Here is an 18,551-nt window from a genome sequence, read left to right on the forward strand (position 1 = left end):
ACTGTCCACAAAAAATAATTATTTCACAACACACCCAAAAAATATTATTGTCCTTAAACGTACAGGCACACAATTTATGCACAATAGAACGGGTATAACTTAAAAATAAATTTGTCTGGGTAAAACCCAACAGCACACCCCTGCACAGCACAAAACCACGTGCACTCTACCCTGGGGTACAATATCACCGGGTGAGAATGTAACCGGATTACACAGGTAACAACACTGCACAGCACATGGGGCAGCAGAATCACGAAGAAGCACAGAATAGCACAGAAAAAATCTCACAGGCATAGTTTACGGGAAGGAGCACGTAAAGAACACGTCCGACCAGGTCGGATGTCGCAGTAAGAGTGTGGACACGGTCACGTCGAGCCATTGAGAAGCTGGCCTCTTTGACTTGCGACATGCTGACGGCTACATTACCCTCAAGAGGATTAGCAATATTTTCACCCAGAAGATGGGCATTTGCAAATTGTGCAGCAAGGGCATTGCACTTTTCGACAGGGGTGACTAAAATATTACCACCGACAGACAGGAGGTACGGGCTTTGGTCTCTGCTAAAGTATCTTAGCAACTCTCCATAAAGGCGGAGACCGAATATCTAATCGCTCAACTACACGACCAAAGTTAGCATTTCGAATGTCTGCAACCCTAGAGGAGATCACTCTCGCCAATGTTGCTGTTTTCATTTAGTACTGTGTATCTCCATTATTTTGAAAAATTCTTCTGAATCGGTTTGGTTCTAAATTCTTCGTATGCGTATCAGTCTAATGTGCGAGGGTCTATGTTCAGAAACTCACCTGTAACGGGTATGGTCCTAGCACATGCCTCTTCAGCATTTTTGATCACACTCTCTAGATTATTAATCGCAAGGTCAATTTCATCGGTGGTATTAACCTCGGTTACCTTGAGCCGTAGCTTTGGACCACGGTTTGCTGCGAAGGTTACTTCAGTGATCATTGGGAAAAGGTCAGAATTTAGCTCACCCAGCGTCATTGGCTTCTCGATCCCGACATTGGTTAGGAATAAATCAAGAGTACTACTCGAGTTTGATGATGGAATGTAGGTCGGAAAGTCCGGAACCTCGATTGTGTATTGGCCTCTCTGAGCATGGTCGAAGAGAAGTCTACCGCTACAGTTGGCGCGCATTCCACATACGATGTCGTGCATTTAGGTCACCACCTAATACAATTTTGTAGACGTAGAGGTCCACGAATATTTGAAGCTCGCCGTATCCATCAGACCAAATGTCAGCGGAATTGGTCAGGGTGTGTTTGAGCGTTTGAACGTTTGAGCTCCTACATCTCCTCAAACATTTTTCGCCATACTACAGGCGTCGCAAAATTGGATGCCAATGCTAGGATGGTATCCGGATTCAACGTGAGGGCTGCTGTCTCCGCTCGCTCATCGACGTCGGTGATGTTTGGGATCTCGGCGTATCCAAGACGGAAGTATCCAAGATACGATCATCCACCTCGATCTTGCCCATGGAGTCCATGACTGCCATCATCGCTGAAGGCAGTTCCTCGACGGTCTCCATTTATTCCCGAATTGAATTACCGACTAATATTCAGCGTAACGCCCCATAGGTTGACAGACACTCCGTTTGTATCTGCTGAGCTTTGTAGAGCTTGACGTGTGCACGTAACAGGTGTACACGGTAGACTTGGTAGATTGAAATAATCTTTCCTATCTCCCGCGTATTTCCAGGTCGTGCAAGTACGGCCATAAGACATAGCCGTTTGGACTCCTACACCCCGAGTTGAGACAGTCAATGGCACAGCTACATGTGCTTTAGTGACCTTGACAGTCTCCAGTGCCTGCTTGAGGCTACCCTGGTCTGGCCGTCTGGCCCAGTATCTGTCCTGGGACTTCTTTACTGACGCTTTACCCTTGCGATCGAACTTCTTCTTCTCTACTGCTTTCTCCTCATCGCGCTGGGTTGTGGATACTTTCGCTTCCATTTCCGGTAGTAGAGTTGGTTCCGTCTATTCAAAAACAAAAATCTACGTGCATTTTGTTTGACAATACGGCGTAGAGCCGTCATACTAAATTGAATAAATAATAAAAAAAACTGCATTTGTCCTAGTAATGATTGATAGATCGCGTTTAAAGGCAGCATCGTGGCCAAGGCCAATGCCGACCTTGGAGTTCAGCACTGATGGCTTCTAACATTGTTGTGTTATAGTTGGGTAACTGAGTGAACCGTAGCCCTCGTTTAATGGCGTTACCTACCCCTGCTCCTCGGATAGTCCCCCGACGATCCTTTCTAATAAAAGTGTAGCCGGGAAGTGCAAAATTTATGTGCATTCGACTTAAGATGCGTCTCGGTGATGAATGCGATGTCGATGACTTGTCGTCGATGACGCATGTCAGCAAGTCAGCACTTTCTTCGATCTCACGGAACAAGCGTTCCAGGTTGCTGCACGAAGTTTGTTACCCACAGCGAATAGTTTACTCCCCGATAACGGTGATTTGGTCGCGACAGGTGCGGCATGTGCTTAGCCGCTCAACCATCTCAGAAAAAATCTGCATCAACGTTGCCGCAGCATGGAGGGTAGCCTCTGAATTTTCAGGGAGAGGAGTTTACGGTGCAGTAGCTTGATATGGCGTTGTCATCTTCGCTACCATGGCATACTGCATGCCAGGAGGGATAAAGATGGTCGGAGGTTTCGTTCGAGTTGTTTCAGTAACAACGTTGGCCGGGGTAGCTATGTCAGCAGATTTTTTCAACGGCGGGAACGTTTCTGGATCGTTCTGCACTTTAAGCAGCGCCGGAGTAGCGCGCGTATTCACCCGCTGGTTGGCAGATACGCGTTGACCGATCAGGCGATATTTCGCTCTTTGCAGACACTCAGGGTCATTGGCCATGTGCTTTGCACCACAATAAGTACAGCGCATAGCTCCTTTAGCAGCCTGGTATGATCTCTTTAGCATCCAACAGTGGTAATCCGCATAGGACAGCCTTGTACGGTTTTTCTTTAGGCATGTCATGCGAGTAAAACTTCGCATCCTTGTTTCCTTGGACGTATTTAATCATTTGTTTATTGGATTTCTCAACTGATTTCATGAAGACTTTAACACCTATTACGACTCATATCATTACTCGTCAGGAATATATTTGAGATCATCCTTAAGTTGGATTATCGAAGGATGTTTCACAACCACAGACGGTGGTCGTACCTGCTTGGATGCTGCTGCAGGCACACCTAGTTGATGAATCTGATAAACGCTGCTGGCGAATTACACAGTCCGAATAGCGAACGATTAAATGCGTATAAACCTGACTTCGTAGCAAAAGCTGTAAACTTGCGACTTTCTTTTTCGATAGGATTTTCCAAAACTTCTTCTATCAAGGTAACTGTAAAACCATCCTTTAAAATCATTGTGTTCAGCTTCCGAAAGTCAACGCAAATTCGATTGCTTCCTTCCTTCTTTTTCACTATCACTACACGCAAAGTTGCAAAGTCTGATGTTAACAAATCGATCTCGTATTCGTCATTATCGATTTCAATATTGATCACCATTTCACCTACGGTTTTTTGTACTATACCACCGAAACCACGCAATTGTCCTACACTTTCCTAAACCCTGGACACGGCTTGACTCACGATCGATACTTCATTGCCTGTGTCAATAACGGCCAATGATATTTTTCCCCTCTCAACGAATCGTTTTCTTCGGAAGCGCGGCTTGAACATGATTTATCTAGTTCACACTTCTACCTTGTTGGTTCGCGAATCTTTGTTCGCACTGGCTAGCACGGTGCCCGAGCCCGTTACACTGGAAACATTGAAGTCTATCTCTTTGTTCCGGACATTTCCGTGCCACCGTGCGAAGGTCAAGGGGCAAACAGCGACGGCAGGTGTAAGAGTGAGCGTAAAACCAGAAACTTTGACCTGTTGATAATCGATACAAAGTATCCGTTATTTTTTGTTGTCCTTTTCGTAAGATTCTACGAAGGAAGTTCCGATCATGAAATCATCTATACCGAGGATTATCTCTTGGACAACTGAGTTATGGCGGATTCAGCGCCAACTACATATACGATATGTCACACATGACATCTGTAATCTGTTTACGCATGTTGGTTGCGTTCTCAACAGTAAACCATCAATCGGGCGTTATAAGTTCTATTCGGGCATCGCGAAGTATGAATCCGTTAGAGGGATTCATACTCCGTTGGGTTGTATTGTTTTCAAGCTGTCAAATCGGTTGATTCGGTAACCGTTACGAGGCTTGCACGGCGTAACTAATACAACTGAGCACATTTTAAACTAAAGTTCAGTTCAAGAACACAATTCAAGGATGCACATTTTTTTATGAGTAGTAGTAACAAATAGTAAATAATTTCATATTAAAATATCTCAGTTGAATTAAGAAATATTATTGTACAAATCAGTCATATATTTTAGAAAAAGTTGTTTAACGCTTGATGAGTACGATTTATAAGACCACATGTAGCAGATCAAACAGGACATCCAAGTATTACGTACGCATTTATCATGCAAAGGACACAGGATAGAGAATTAGAGCAGCGCAAATTGAAGCAAGATAGCATATCGTTGAACTGGTAGGAAATATGATGTATCGAACCCGGCACCCGGAAACCCAAAAAACAAGAAAAGTTTGATCGACATTAAAGATCAGTTAGCTCATCAGAGCTCAGTTCAATACAAGGTGCAAAATACTATGACTAAGAACCACAGCAAAGATAATCGATGTCGAAGTTTTTGTGAAAGTATATTGCACGAGCGTTGTAAATCAGAAAATAAATCATGTACTTTCAATGTAAACAAGTCCGAAAAATCTCCTGGGCCCAACCGCATTGCATCAGATGAGATCGATAAGTTGAACAATACTAGTACTAGTGTGTTTTGTACCGGCAAATTGCTGTTCATGCATATTTACAAGTAATTGCAATAATAATTGATGGTGGAATATCGCTATTTGATAAGTATTAGAGTTGCTATGTGTACTGAAAGAAATCGGGAACTGTTGAAATCGATGAGAAACTGTCCAAAAATCTGAAGGGCCCGGGCCACGGGAAAATTGAAACTGTTGAAATCGTAGAGAAGTTGTCAAAAAATCTCAAAATTGTGATTTCGTGAAAAATTCACAGACACTCATGAGAACCTGAAATTCTCATTTTGAAATCTCTCGTGGCCCGCGGCTTTCGAAATTGCGATTTTAAATTTTTCTCCGTTTCCCCGTGTACGTAGGTTGTATATGTGATAGGTTGTCTAAAAGCGATTTCAAAGGGAGAAAATTTCCCAAACATGAAAACCGGAAATTCTCATTTTGAAATTTCCTGTGGTCCGCAGCCTAAAGCTCTGATGAATCACACTCACACACTATCAAGAGCTGTATCACGATTTCAGCTCTGCAGCACTTATGAAGCCGCGTATGAATTTCATTCGAAATCCACTCTCGACCAAAATAAAAAAAAAATCATCCAATAATGTACCCTTTGTCGCTTGCCGAGAACCCTGTAAGTATGAAAATTTTCACACACCATTATGAAGGAAAAGCTACAATTTTACGAGTATAGAGGTTGAGAAAGAATGCTTATTATTTTATTCTGAATAAGATAAAACCCCATATCACAAATCGGTCGTACATATCAGCAAGGGAACAGTTAATGCTTACTTTAACACGTTGTGTGGCACGCTTATTTTGTTGGTTTCCTAGCAGGCCACGGCGTTTTTGTTTACAAATTTACTGTCGATCATTTCTATCAAAGACATGGCCCCCAGGAAATTTAAATTTCAAACTGGTATTTCTTCGCTACCAGATATATTTTTTTTACAAGAAAAAACCTTCTTAAAGAAAAAGCAATGTAGATTAGACTTTTATGAAACTAATTATATAGTTGGTTTTCGCAGCTCCTTAGTCAGACTGACGTCATTGTTCGGTGACAGACGATTTTATCGTACGACCAAATAAGAAGCGGTGTCATTGCTCGGGAGATAAGTTGTACGACCATTTTCGGTTTGACGTTTGCATGTAAACAAACGAAGAAGGAAGGTGTTCTTTATACAAGCATTTTGCTACCAGAGCAGTTCCAAATTTTTGGTTGCAGCACTGATAATTATGTCTCGTATCGGCAGTCCGGTTAGTGAACATTAAACTTTGTTGGATCGGATCTTAGCTGGTCTTAGCGACTTCATTCGGCTCTCTACAGGAATACTAAACTATCTGTAGACAATACTAAACTTCCTGTCTTCAATATAAGAAACCGGTTGCCATTGAAGTTGTACGTACGTAGTTGTTTTTGATGAGAATAGCGGAATTTCGGAAGGAATAATCGGAGGCGACACCTTTGACAAGAGCTTCGTTTCTTAAGACGTTTTATTTACAAGAATATTCAAGAAGCAAAATGATATATACAAAATGGCTGCTTAAGGCGCCAAAACAAAAACGTCAAAATGACATAACGCTCAAACGCATTGCAGGGTTCGCATGACCACTACTGATGAGAAACAGAAATAGTCTCCCAACAGTTTTACTGTTGCTGTAGCTGATTTTTATGAAAAAATATCCTTTTTTACAAATCATCTGTTTACATTTTCATTTGTCAGTTCCAGAAAAAATCGTTTATACAAGCGAGTTCAATTTGTTGCAAGCTACCGTGTAACGAAATAAAATTTGTTTTGATTGGTGGCACGACCAAAATTGACGTTCAACCCCATCGGTCACATCCCATACATTTCCCTGGCAACTAGTGGCATGCCACTGAGTAATGACATCAGCTTTAGTTTATCAACCAATATGGTGCAAAACTAGTACAATTACCCTAACTTGTTTCGTCAGCCTTAAAAGTGAAAAATTAATAATTTTCGCAATTATAAATCTGACTGAGTTTTGAACCAAACTTTCGAAGTATTTTATCAATCAGAAAATCGCACAAGTTTTTTCATGCACTTGTGTTCTTAATCACAACACCTGCGAACTATTGGCATAAACCAAATCGTACGAAACTTTGCAAGCGATGCTCGAATCTTTCCATAGATCGGTAAATATCCATCCTAAATGTGTCCCAAACTCTGTGTTTATTCATTAAATGTCCTTAATGAATAAACATAACTCTTTATCCTAAGAAATAGTCAAAAGACTAATTATTAATGATTTTAGTTTTTAGTATTATTGCTGGGTTTGCTAACCTGCCGAAAATTGATACTTTATCGAAAACTGGTACAGTTACCCTATAAAATATTATGTGTCCAGTATTGCATTGTCCGATATGGTGCCATAGTGTTCCATCAAGTGGGCTTTGCCTTCCCAGCATGAAAAATCAGGCTTCTCACTATAGTGAGCAGGTGCTTCTCACTAGAGTGAGAAGCATAATTTTGTCTCGAAGTGCTTTCTATTGCTGTATTATTTGCACTGGGCTTGTCTTGCAGCTGTCAAAATCAATAGGTAAACAAACAACAATCCGGTATCGTACTCACGTAAACAATTAGTTTTGTTCAAATGTATGTATGCATTTGTAGTGTAGTATAATTAATGTAGTATAATTTTTTTGGGTTCGTAACGATGTATATTTAAAATTATGAGTTGACAGTTCGTCTTAAGCATTTGAACTCCTCAACCCACCGGTTCTAAATGTCGCATCCCCGATGCGTAATCCGCGTCGCCGGCTGGTCCCTGGCTTGGTAGGGCTTGTGCTTCTGGTCTTGACAAAAGTTCTTCTCGTCAGAGAAGAACCACAACCTGCCTGGCTGCGCCGGGTGCTTCAGCCAGCTCAGCAAGCGCTTAGCGTTGGCAAGCCGCTTTTCGCGCGTTTATGTTGTTATGAGCTGTCCCCTACGTCGCTTGTACGACGCGTTCCGCAGGTCCTCATTTAACGCCACCTTGACGGTGCACGGGGCCACGCCAACGCCTCGCGCCAGGGCCCGGATGCCGATGCGGGGATCGGCCGTCGTCCGCTGCTGCAATCCGGCCAGGAACGCGTCGGTCCGCACACAATCTGACCGCCTGCTATGCTGTTTGCAAACAATAACACTATCCACGTCTTCACCACACTCCTCGAGCTGTACGCGTATTTTTTTTACGGTATTCAAGCGAACACATCGCCGCCTTCCGAATTTCGGCATTCTTATGGCCGGCACAAACCATCATAACACACGTTACGCGCTTGTACAATTCGGACGGGTTCCACATATTTACGGAGCTAGACATTTTTTACACTTGTTCGCACAACTTTTAGCAATCGAATGACATATCAAACATTTCGATACGTCAACTCAACCCTGAGATATAAACCCAAAGGCCAGGTGTTAAATTTAGCCCGCACACCCTGTGTCTTTTTTAAGGTCTTTTTTGCTGGCAACCTTGGGAAGATCGATCGTTTTACTCCCGTAAAAGGAGCCAGATTGGGTAACGATTCGTTTTCCGCTACTATTGAGAGCGTGTCGAACGGATTCACGCTTGGGGCCGTCTTCAGAACATCGGCGTACGATCCCCTGGCACTTTTTATAGTGGCCCGCTTGTGCTCTGCCTCTGTCTTCTACGGTAGACAGGACAGGCGTTTACCTCGTGCCATTGCTGATTGCAATGCAGACTCTTTTCAGCTGTGAACTTGCACTGTAATGTGGAGTGCGCTCCTTTACTGCATTTTGTTGCATTCGTGCAATAAAGAGCGGAATGCCCAATCTGACTGCAGTTAATGCAATTCGCAATTTTTGTTACGAATGGTCGACAGATTGGTACACGAAGTCCCTCAAAAAGAAGGAAATGTGGAAGGACTGTACCCTCGAAGGTGATTCGGAGTGAGGATGTCTCGCGATACACCTTCTTTCCGTCAACCAAGCTTGAAGCGTACAAATTTTTAACTTCAAGGACCTTGGCACGAAGAGTTGATTGGTGCAAAAATGCCCCGTGATACAAAACCGATCTCTTCTTGGCTGTTAGTCTTAGATCAGAACTATTGCGCTTCACTGTAGTGAGGCACGTTTCTGATCCATCAACACAACGGATCAACACAGAACAAATGAGAGGGAGAGGGATGACACGATACGAAAGAATAAACTACCGGACGGCACTTCGTGAGAGAAGTAGTACACTGCGCATGGAGCGGGAGTACTTATAGGCGGCACCGCTCTCTCTCCTACACACACAACACTGCACAGGGACACCTACACTCGGAGGGCATAACTGAACGCCGAACACACGGATCGCTCCGCACGCGTTTTACACTATCACTTACGATGCGTGATTTCTGGGTCAACGGCTTTGCTGTTATCGCAATCTCGCCTATTTCGTCGCCTAGGAGCGCTTTAGAAGACGTCTTAATCGCTCGGTGGTTGAAGACGGATTGAATTAACATTTTTAATAGATTTTGTTTGGCAACTTTAAGTTAAGCACTTCATGTTTTAGGTGTGCTTTGAACTTGATATTTTTTTTTTACGTAACTAACTAACTAAGCTAAAATTAAACTGACTAACTAACTAATTAACTTGTCAACACCGCTTGTGTTGAATAGATTTTCACAGATTTATAAGGCATTTCCTCCTTATTCTGCCTTATCCTTATTGCCTTATCTCGGGCATACTCGATTATTTTTATAACTTTACATAGCTTTACATGAGCACACAATAAGTGTTCTTCCAGTTTAGCTTTAAGGGCGTTGATGGTCGCGTTTTTTTCGTCAGTGCCAGTCTGTTGTGCGTATGTCAGTCGTTGTTGGACAGGGGAAGGAACTACGGGGGAGGATAAAAATCTACGAGCTTCACCGTACGAGCAATTGTTATCTACTTTGAACTTAATTACCGCTTCTTCTTGCTTGTAACGAGGGCAGGCGCGGGAGAAGGCGTTGTGGGGTCCTTTGCAATTCACGCACACGGGATCGACGATACAGTCTCCGTGGGCAGGGTTACCGCAGTTGGAACAGTTGGCTTGTGTTGCTTTGCAATTCATCTTGGTATGACCGTAATTAGTGCAGTTGTAGCACATCATAGGTTTTGGATAGTAGGGACTAGTCGGTACTTGAAGAACACCGATGTGGATGGTTTTCGGGATGGTGGTGGCGTTGATACGGAGCAGGAAGATATTGGTTGGAACTATTTCATTATTGATTTTGCGGGTGAAACGGCGCACTGAAGCTACATTTTGGTCTTTGATTTCATTACAGCTGTCATCGTCGTTAATGTCTTTTAGGTCAGGAGAGTAGATTACGCACTGTACGCTGTTTAGGGTTTGGTGAGGGATCACACTAACACTGGTACTGTCGACGAGTTTGGAAAGGGTTTGGAGGGATTGGAATTGGCGGTCACTGCGGGTCTTAATGAAGAGTTTTTTCCGTTGTCAATTAATTTTCCAGGCTCGGAAAGGTCACCAGCATGGAAGGATAAGGATTTTCCAATAACGAAAGGATTTTTAGGGAGAGGAGAACCGTCGGAAGTTTGTACCACTAAGAATTTCATGTCATCATACTTATTCTCCTTATCTATAAAATGTGGCATGGTCCTCTCATTACGAGAGGGGCCGCCGAGAGGGGGAAAATCCCTCTCGAGGGAAGGTGAAGGGCCCAGAAAAAAAGGAGTATTGTCCGTTCACTTCACAATGGCCGTTATGTTGCACTGTCCACAAAAAATAATTATTTCACAACACACCCAAAAAATATTATTGTCCTTAAACGTACAGGCACACAATTTATGCACAATAGAACGGGTATAACTTAAAAATAAATTTGTCTGGGTAAAACCCAACAGCACACCCCTGCACAGCACAAAACCACGTGCACTCTACCCTGGGGTACAATATCACCGGGTGAGAATGTAACCGGATTACACAGGTAACAACACTGCACAGCACACGGGGCAGCAGAATCACGAAGAAGCACAGAATAGCACAGAAAAAATCTCACAGGCATAGTTTACGGGAAGGAGCACGTAAAGAACACGTCCGACCAGGTCGGATGTCGCAGTAAGAGTGTGGACACGGTCACGTCGAGCTATTGAGAAGCTGGCCTCTTTGACTTGCGACATGCTGACGGCTACATTACCCTCAAGAGGATTAGCAATATTTTCACCCAGAAGATGGGCATTTGCAAATTGTGCAGCAAGGGCATTGCACTTTTCGACAGGGGTGACTAAAATATTACCACCGACAGACAGGAGGTACGGGCTTTGGTCTCTGCTAAAGTATCTTAGCAACTCTCCATAAAGGCGGAGACCGAATATCTAATCGCTCAACTACACGACCAAAGTTAGCATTTCGAATGTCTGCAACCCTAGAGGAGATCACTCTCGCCAATGTTGCTGTTTTCATTTAGTACTGTGTATCTCCATTATTTTGAAAAATTCTTCTGAATCGGTTTGGTTCTAAATTCTTCGTATGCGTATCAGTCTAATGTGCGAGGGTCTATGTTCAGAAACTCACCTGTAACGGGTATGGTCCTAGCACATGCCTCTTCAGCATTTTTGATCACACTCTCTAGATTATTAATCGCAAGGTCAATTTCATCGGTGGTATTAACCTCGGTTACCTTGAGCCGTAGCTTTGGACCACGGTTTGCTGCGAAGGTTACTTCAGTGATCATTGGGAAAAGGTCAGAATTTAGCTCACCCAGCGTCATTGGCTTCTCGATCCCGACATTGGTTAGGAATAAATCAAGAGTACTACTCGAGTTTGATGATGGAATGTAGGTCGGAAAGTCCGGAACCTCGATTGTGTATTGGCCTCTCTGAGCATGGTCGAAGAGAAGTCTACCGCTACAGTTGGCGCGCATTCCACATACGATGTCGTGCATTTAGGTCACCACCTAATACAATTTTGTAGACGTAGAGGTCCACGAATATTTGAAGCTCGCCGTATCCATCAGACCAAATGTCAGCGGAATTGGTCAGGGTGTGTTTGAGCGTTTGAACGTTTGAGCTCCTACATCTCCTCAAACATTTTTCGCCATACTACAGGCGTCGCAAAATTGGATGCCAATGCTAGGATGGTATCCGGATTCAACGTGAGGGCTGCTGTCTCCGCTCGCTCATAGACGTCGGTGATGTTTGGGATCTCGGCGTATCCAAGATGGAAGTATCCAAGATACGATCATCCACCTCGATCTTGCCCATGGAGTCCATGACTGCCATCATCGCTGAAGGCAGTTCCTCGACGGTCTCCATTAATTCCCGAATTGAATTACCGACTAATATTCAGCGTAACGCCCCATAGGTTGACAGACACTCCGTTTGTATCTGCTGAGCTTTGTAGAGCTTGACGTGTGCACATAACAGGTGTACACGGTAGACTTGGTAGATTGAAATAATCTTTCCTATCTCCCGCGTATTTCCAGGTCGTGCAAGTACGGCCATAAGACATAGCCGTTTGGACTCCTACACCCCGAGTTGAGACAGTCAATGGCACAGCTACATGTGCTTTAGTGACCTTGACAGTCTCCAGTGCCTGCTTGAGGCTACCCTGGTCTGGCCGTCTGGCCCAGTATCTGTCCTGGGACTTCTTTACTGACGCTTTACCCTTGCGATCGAACTTCTTCTTCTCTACTGCTTTCTCCTCATCGCGCTGGGTTGTGGATACTTTCGCTTCCATTTCCGGTAGTAGAGTTGGTTCCGTCTATTCAAAAACAAAAATCTACGTGCATTTTGTTTGACAATACGGCGTAGAGCCGTCATACTAAATTGAATAAATAATAAAAAAAAACTGCATTTGTCCTAGTAATGATTGATAGATCGCGTTTAAAGGCAGCATCGTGGCCAAGGCCAATGCCGACCTTGGAGTTCAGCACTGATGGCTTCTAACATTGTTGTGTTATAGTTGGGTAACTGAGTGAACCGTAGCCCTCGTTTAATGGCGTTACCTACCCCTGCTCCTCGGATAGTCCCCCGACGATCCTTTCTAATAAAAGTGTAGCCGGGAAGTGCAAAATTTATGTGCATTCGACTTAAGATGCGTCTCGGTGATGAATGCGATGTCGATGACTTGTCGTCGATGACGCATGTCAGCAAGTCAGCACTTTCTTCGATCTCACGGAACAAGCGTTCCAGGTTGCTGCACGAAGTTTGTTACCCACAGCGAATAGTTTACTCCCCGATAACGGTGATTTGGTCGCGACAGGTGCGGCATGTGCTTAGCCGCTCAACCATCTCAGAAAAAATCTGCATCAACGTTGCCGCAGCATGGAGGGTAGCCTCTGAATTTTCAGGGAGAGGAGTTTACGGTGCAGTAGCTTGATATGGCGTTGTCATCTTCGCTACCATGGCATACTGCATGCCAGGAGGGATAAAGATGGTCGGAGGTTTCGTTCGAGTTGTTTCAGTAACAACGTTGGCCGGGGTAGCTATGTCAGCAGATTTTTTCAACGGCGGGAACGTTTCTGGATCGTTCTGCACTTTAAGCAGCGCCGGAGTAGCGCGCGTATTCACCCGCTGGTTGGCAGATACGCGTTGACCGATCAGGCGATATTTCGCTCTTTGCAGACACTCAGGGTCATTGGCCATGTGCTTTGCACCACAATAAGTACAGCGCATAGCTCCTTTAGCAGCCTGGTATGATCTCTTTAGCATCCAACAGTGGTAATCCGCATAGGACAGCCTTGTACGGTTTTTCTTTAGGCATGTCATGCGAGTAAAACTTCGCATCCTTGTTTCCTTGGACGTATTTAATCATTTGTTTATTGGATTTCTCAACTGATTTCATGAAGACTTTAACACCTATTACGACTCATATCATTACTCGTCAGGAATATATTTGAGATCATCCTTAAGTTGGATTATCGAAGGATGTTTCACAACCACAGACGGTGGTCGTACCTGCTTGGATGCTGCTGCAGGCACACCTAGTTGATGAATCTGATAAACGCTGCTGGCGAATTACACAGTCCGAATAGCGAACGATTAAATGCGTATAAACCTGACTTCGTAGCAAAAGCTGTAAACTTGCGACTTTCTTTTTCGATAGGATTTTCCAAAACTTCTTCTATCAAGGTAACTGTAAAACCATCCTTTAAAATCATTGTGTTCAGCTTCCGAAAGTCAACGCAAATTCGATTGCTTCCTTCCTTCTTTTTCACTATCACTACACGCAAAGTTGCAAAGTCTGATGTTAACAAATCGATCTCGTATTCGTCATTATCGATTTCAATATTGATCACCATTTCACCTACGGTTTTTTGTACTATACCACCGAAACCACGCAATTGTCCTACACTTTCCTAAACCCTGGACACGGCTTGACTCACGATCGATACTTCATTGCCTGTGTCAATAACGGCCAATGATATTTTTCCCCTCTCAACGAATCGTTTTCTTCGGAAGCGCGGCTTGAACATGATTTATCTAGTTCACACTTCTACCTTGTTGGTTCGCGAATCTTTGTTCGCACTGGCTAGCACGGTGCCCGAGCCCGTTACACTGGAAACACTGAAGTCTATCTCTTTGTTCCGGACATTTCCGTGCCACCGTGCGAAGGTCAAGGGGCAAACAGCGACGGCAGGTGTAAGAGTGAGCGTAAAACCAGAAACTTTGACCTGTTGATAATCGATATAAAGTATCCGTTCTTTTTTGTTGTCCTTTTCGTAAGATTCTACGAAGGAAGTTCCGATCATGAAATCATCTATACCGAGGATTATCTCTTGGACAACTGAGTTATGGCGGATTCAGCGCCAACTACATATACGATATGTCACACATGACATCTGTAATCTGTTTACGCATGTTGGTTGCGTTCTCAACAGTAAACCATCAATCGGGCGTTATAAGTTCTATTCGGGCATCGCGAAGTATGAATCCGTTAGAGGGATTCATACTCCGTTGGGTTGTATTGTTTTCAAGCTGTCAAATCGGTTGATTCGGTAACCGTTACGAGGCTTGCACGGCGTAACTAATACAACTGAGCACATTTTAAACTAAAGTTCAGTTCAAGAACACAATTCAAGGATGCACATTTTTTTATGAGTAGTAGTAACAAATAGTAAATAATTTCATATTAAAATATCTCAGTTGAATTAAGAAATATTATTGTACAAATCAGTCATATATTTTAGAAAAAGTTGTTTAACGCTTGATGAGTACGATTTATAAGACCACATGTAGCAGATCAAACAGGACATCCAAGTATTACGTACGCATTTATCATGCAAAGGACACAGGATAGAGAATTAGAGCAGCGCAAATTGAAGCAAGATAGCATATCGTTGAACTGGTAGGAAATATGATGTATCGAACCCGGCACCCGGAAACCCAAAAAACAAGAAAAGTTTGATCGACATTAAAGATCAGTTAGCTCATCAGAGCTCAGTTCAATACAAGGTGCAAAATACTATGACTAAGAACCACAGCAAAGATAATCGATGTCGAAGTTTTTGTGAAAGTATATTGCACGAGCGTTGTAAATCAGAAAATAAATCATGTACTTTCAATGTAAACAAGTCCGAAAAATCTCCTGGGCCCAACCGCATTGCATCAGATGAGATCGATAAGTTGAACAATACTAGTACTAGTGTGTTTTGTACCGGCAAATTGCTGTTCATGCATGTTTACAAGTAATTGCAATAATAATTGATGGTGGAATATCGCTATTTGATAAGTATTAGAGTTGCTATGTGTACTGAAAGAAATCGGGAACTGTTGAAATCGATGAGAAACTGTCCAAAAATCTGAAGGGCCCGGGCCACGGGAAAATTGAAACTGTTGAAATCGTAGAGAAGTTGTCAAAAAATCTCAAAATTGTGATTTCGTGAAAAATTCACAGACACTCATGAGAACCTGAAATTCTCATTTAGAAATCTCTCGTGGCCCGCGGCTTTCGAAATTGCGATTTTAAATTTTTCTCCGTTTCCCCGTGTACGTAGGTTGTATATGTGATAGGTTGTCTAAAAGCGATTTCAAAGGGAGAAAATTTCCCAAACATGAAAACCGGAAATTCTCATTTTGAAATTTCCTGTGGTCCGCAGCCTAAAGCTCTAATGAATCACACTCACACACTATCAAGAGCTGTATCACGATTTCAGCTCTGCAGCACTTATGAAGCCGCGTATGAATTTCATTCGAAATCCACTCTCGACCAAAATAAAAAAAAAATCATCCAATAATGTACCCTTTGTCGCTTGCCGAAAACCCTGTAAGTATGAAAATTTTCACACACCATTATGACGGAAAAGCTACAATTTTACGAGTATAGAGGTTGAGAAAGAATGCTTATTATTTTATTCTGAATAAGATAAAACCCCATATCACAAATCGGTCGTACATCTCAGCAAGGGAACAGTTAATGCTTACTTTAACACGTTGTGTGGCACGCTTATTTTGTTGGTTTCCTAGCAGGCCACGGCGTTTTTGTTTACAAATTTACTGTCGATCATTTCTATCAAAGACATGGCCCCCAGGAAATTTAAATTTCAAACTGGTATTTCTTCGCTACCAGATATATTTTTTTTTACAAGAAAAAACCTTCTTAAAGAAAAAGCAATGTAGATTAGACTTTTATGAAACTAATTATATAGTTGGTTTTCGCAGCTCCTTAGTCAGACTGACGTCATTGCTCGGTGACAGACGATTTTATCGTACGACCAAATAAGAAGCGGTGTCATTGCTCGGGAGATAAGTTGTACGACCATTTTCGGTTTGACGTTTGCATGTAAACAAACGAAGAAGGAAAGTGTTCTTTATACAAGCATTTTGCTACCAGAGCAGTTCCAAATTTTTGGTTGCAGCACTGATAATTATGTCTCGTATCGGCAGTCCGGTTAGTGAACATTAAACTTTGTTGGATCGGATCTTAGCTGGTCTTAGCGACTTCATTCGGCTCTCTACAGGAATACTAAACTATCTGTAGACAATACTAAACTTCCTGTCTTCAATATAAGAAAGCGGTTGCCATTGAAGTTGTACGTACGTAGTTGTTTTTGATGAGAATAGCGGAATTTCGGAAGGAATAATCGGAGGCGACACCTTTGACAAGAGCTTCGTTTCTTAAGACGTTTTATTTACAAGAATATTCAAGAAGCAAAATGATATATACAAAATGGCTGCTTAAGGCGCCAAAACAAAAACGTCAAAATGACATAACGCTGAAACGCATTGCAGGGTTCGCATTACCCCTACTGATGAGAAACAGAAATAGTCTCCCAACAGTTTTACTGTTGCTGTAGCTGATTTTTATGAAAAAATATCCTTTTTTACAAATCATCTGTTTACATTTTCATTTGTCAGTTCCAGAAAAAATCGTTTATACAAGCGAGTTCAATTTGTTGCAAGCTACCGTGTAACGAAATAAAATTTGTTTTGATTGGTGGCACGACCAAAATTGACGTTCAACCCCATCGGTCACATCCCATACATTTCCCTGGCAACTAGTGGCATGCCACTGAGTAATGACATCAGCTTTAGTTTATCAACCAATATGGTGCAAAACTAGTACAATTACCCTAACTTGTTTCGTCAGCCTTAAAAGTGAAAAATTAATAATTTTCGCAATTATAAATCTGACTGAGTTTTGAACCAAACTTTCGAAGTATTTTATCAATCAGAAAATCGCACAAGTTTTTTCATGCACTTGTGTTCTTAATCACAACACCTGCGAACTATTGGCATAAACCAAATCGTACGAAACTTTGCAAGCGATGCTCGAATCTTTCCATAGATCGGTAAATATCCATCCTAAATGTGTCCCAAACTCTGTGTTTATTCATTAAATGTCCTTAATGAGTAAACATAACTCTTTATCCTAAGAAATAGTCAAAAGATTAATTATTAATGATTTTAGTTTTTAGTATTATTGCTGGGTTTGCTAACCTGCCGAAAATTGATACTTTATCGAAAACTGGTACAGTTACCCTATAAAATATTATGTGTCCAGTATTGCATTGTCCGATATGGTGCCATAGTGTTCCATCAAGTGGGCTTTGCCTTCCCAGCCTAAAAAATCAGGCTTCTCACTTTAGTGAGCAGGTGCTTCTCACTAGAGTGAGAAGCATAATTTTGTCTCGAAGTGCTTTCTATTGCTGTATTATTTGCACTGGGCTTGTCTTGCAGCTGTCAAAATCAATAGGTAAACAAACAACAATCCGGTATCGTACTCACGTTAACATTTAGTTTTGTTCAAATGTATGTATGCATTTGTAGTGTAGTATAATTAATGTAGTATAATTTTTTTGGGTTCGTAACGATGTATATTTAAAATTATGAGTTGACTGTTCGTCTTTAGCATTTGAACTCCTCAACCCACCGGTTCTAAATGTCGCATCCCCGATGCGTAATCCGCGTCGCCGGCTGGTCCCTGGCTTGGTAGGGCTGCTCCGTCTGGCCCTGCCTTTTCAGGCATTAAGTGACGAAAAATCTTTTTCTCTAATCGCAGGCTGAATCTGAATTCTTGTTGAAAACAGTCTTGTAAGCACCTTGTCGGGAACAGCACGGAAATTTCAGTGTTTGTATGAACAAGAAATCGTTCGAAATTCAAGTAAGTCATCGTACATCGTACAAAAAAAAGTCATACAATCATCAGTATGAAAATGTATTAAATGCTCAAAAAAAAAAAAAAATAGTTTTTTGTTTAGTTGTGGTTTAGTGTAGTTTTTCTTTCATTTTAGACACAAA

General features: G+C 42.3%; 1 protein-coding gene across 1 annotated transcript in view; it reads right to left on the bottom strand.

Annotated features, from left to right (window-relative positions):
* Window positions 1-241, bottom strand: part of LOC126556186 (mitochondrial genome maintenance exonuclease 1-like) — a 306,337-nt gene extending 306,096 nt beyond the window's left edge. The window contains exon 1 of the mRNA XM_050211410.1: window positions 237-241. The gene's annotated coding sequence lies outside the window, so the exon portion shown is untranslated. The remainder of the gene's footprint in view (window positions 1-236) is intronic.
* Window positions 242-18,551: the final 18,310 nt, after the last annotated feature.

The sequence above is a fragment of the Anopheles maculipalpis genome, chromosome 2RL (assembly GCF_943734695.1).
Source record: "Anopheles maculipalpis chromosome 2RL, idAnoMacuDA_375_x, whole genome shotgun sequence".
Classification (NCBI taxonomy): domain Eukaryota; kingdom Metazoa; phylum Arthropoda; class Insecta; order Diptera; family Culicidae; genus Anopheles; species Anopheles maculipalpis.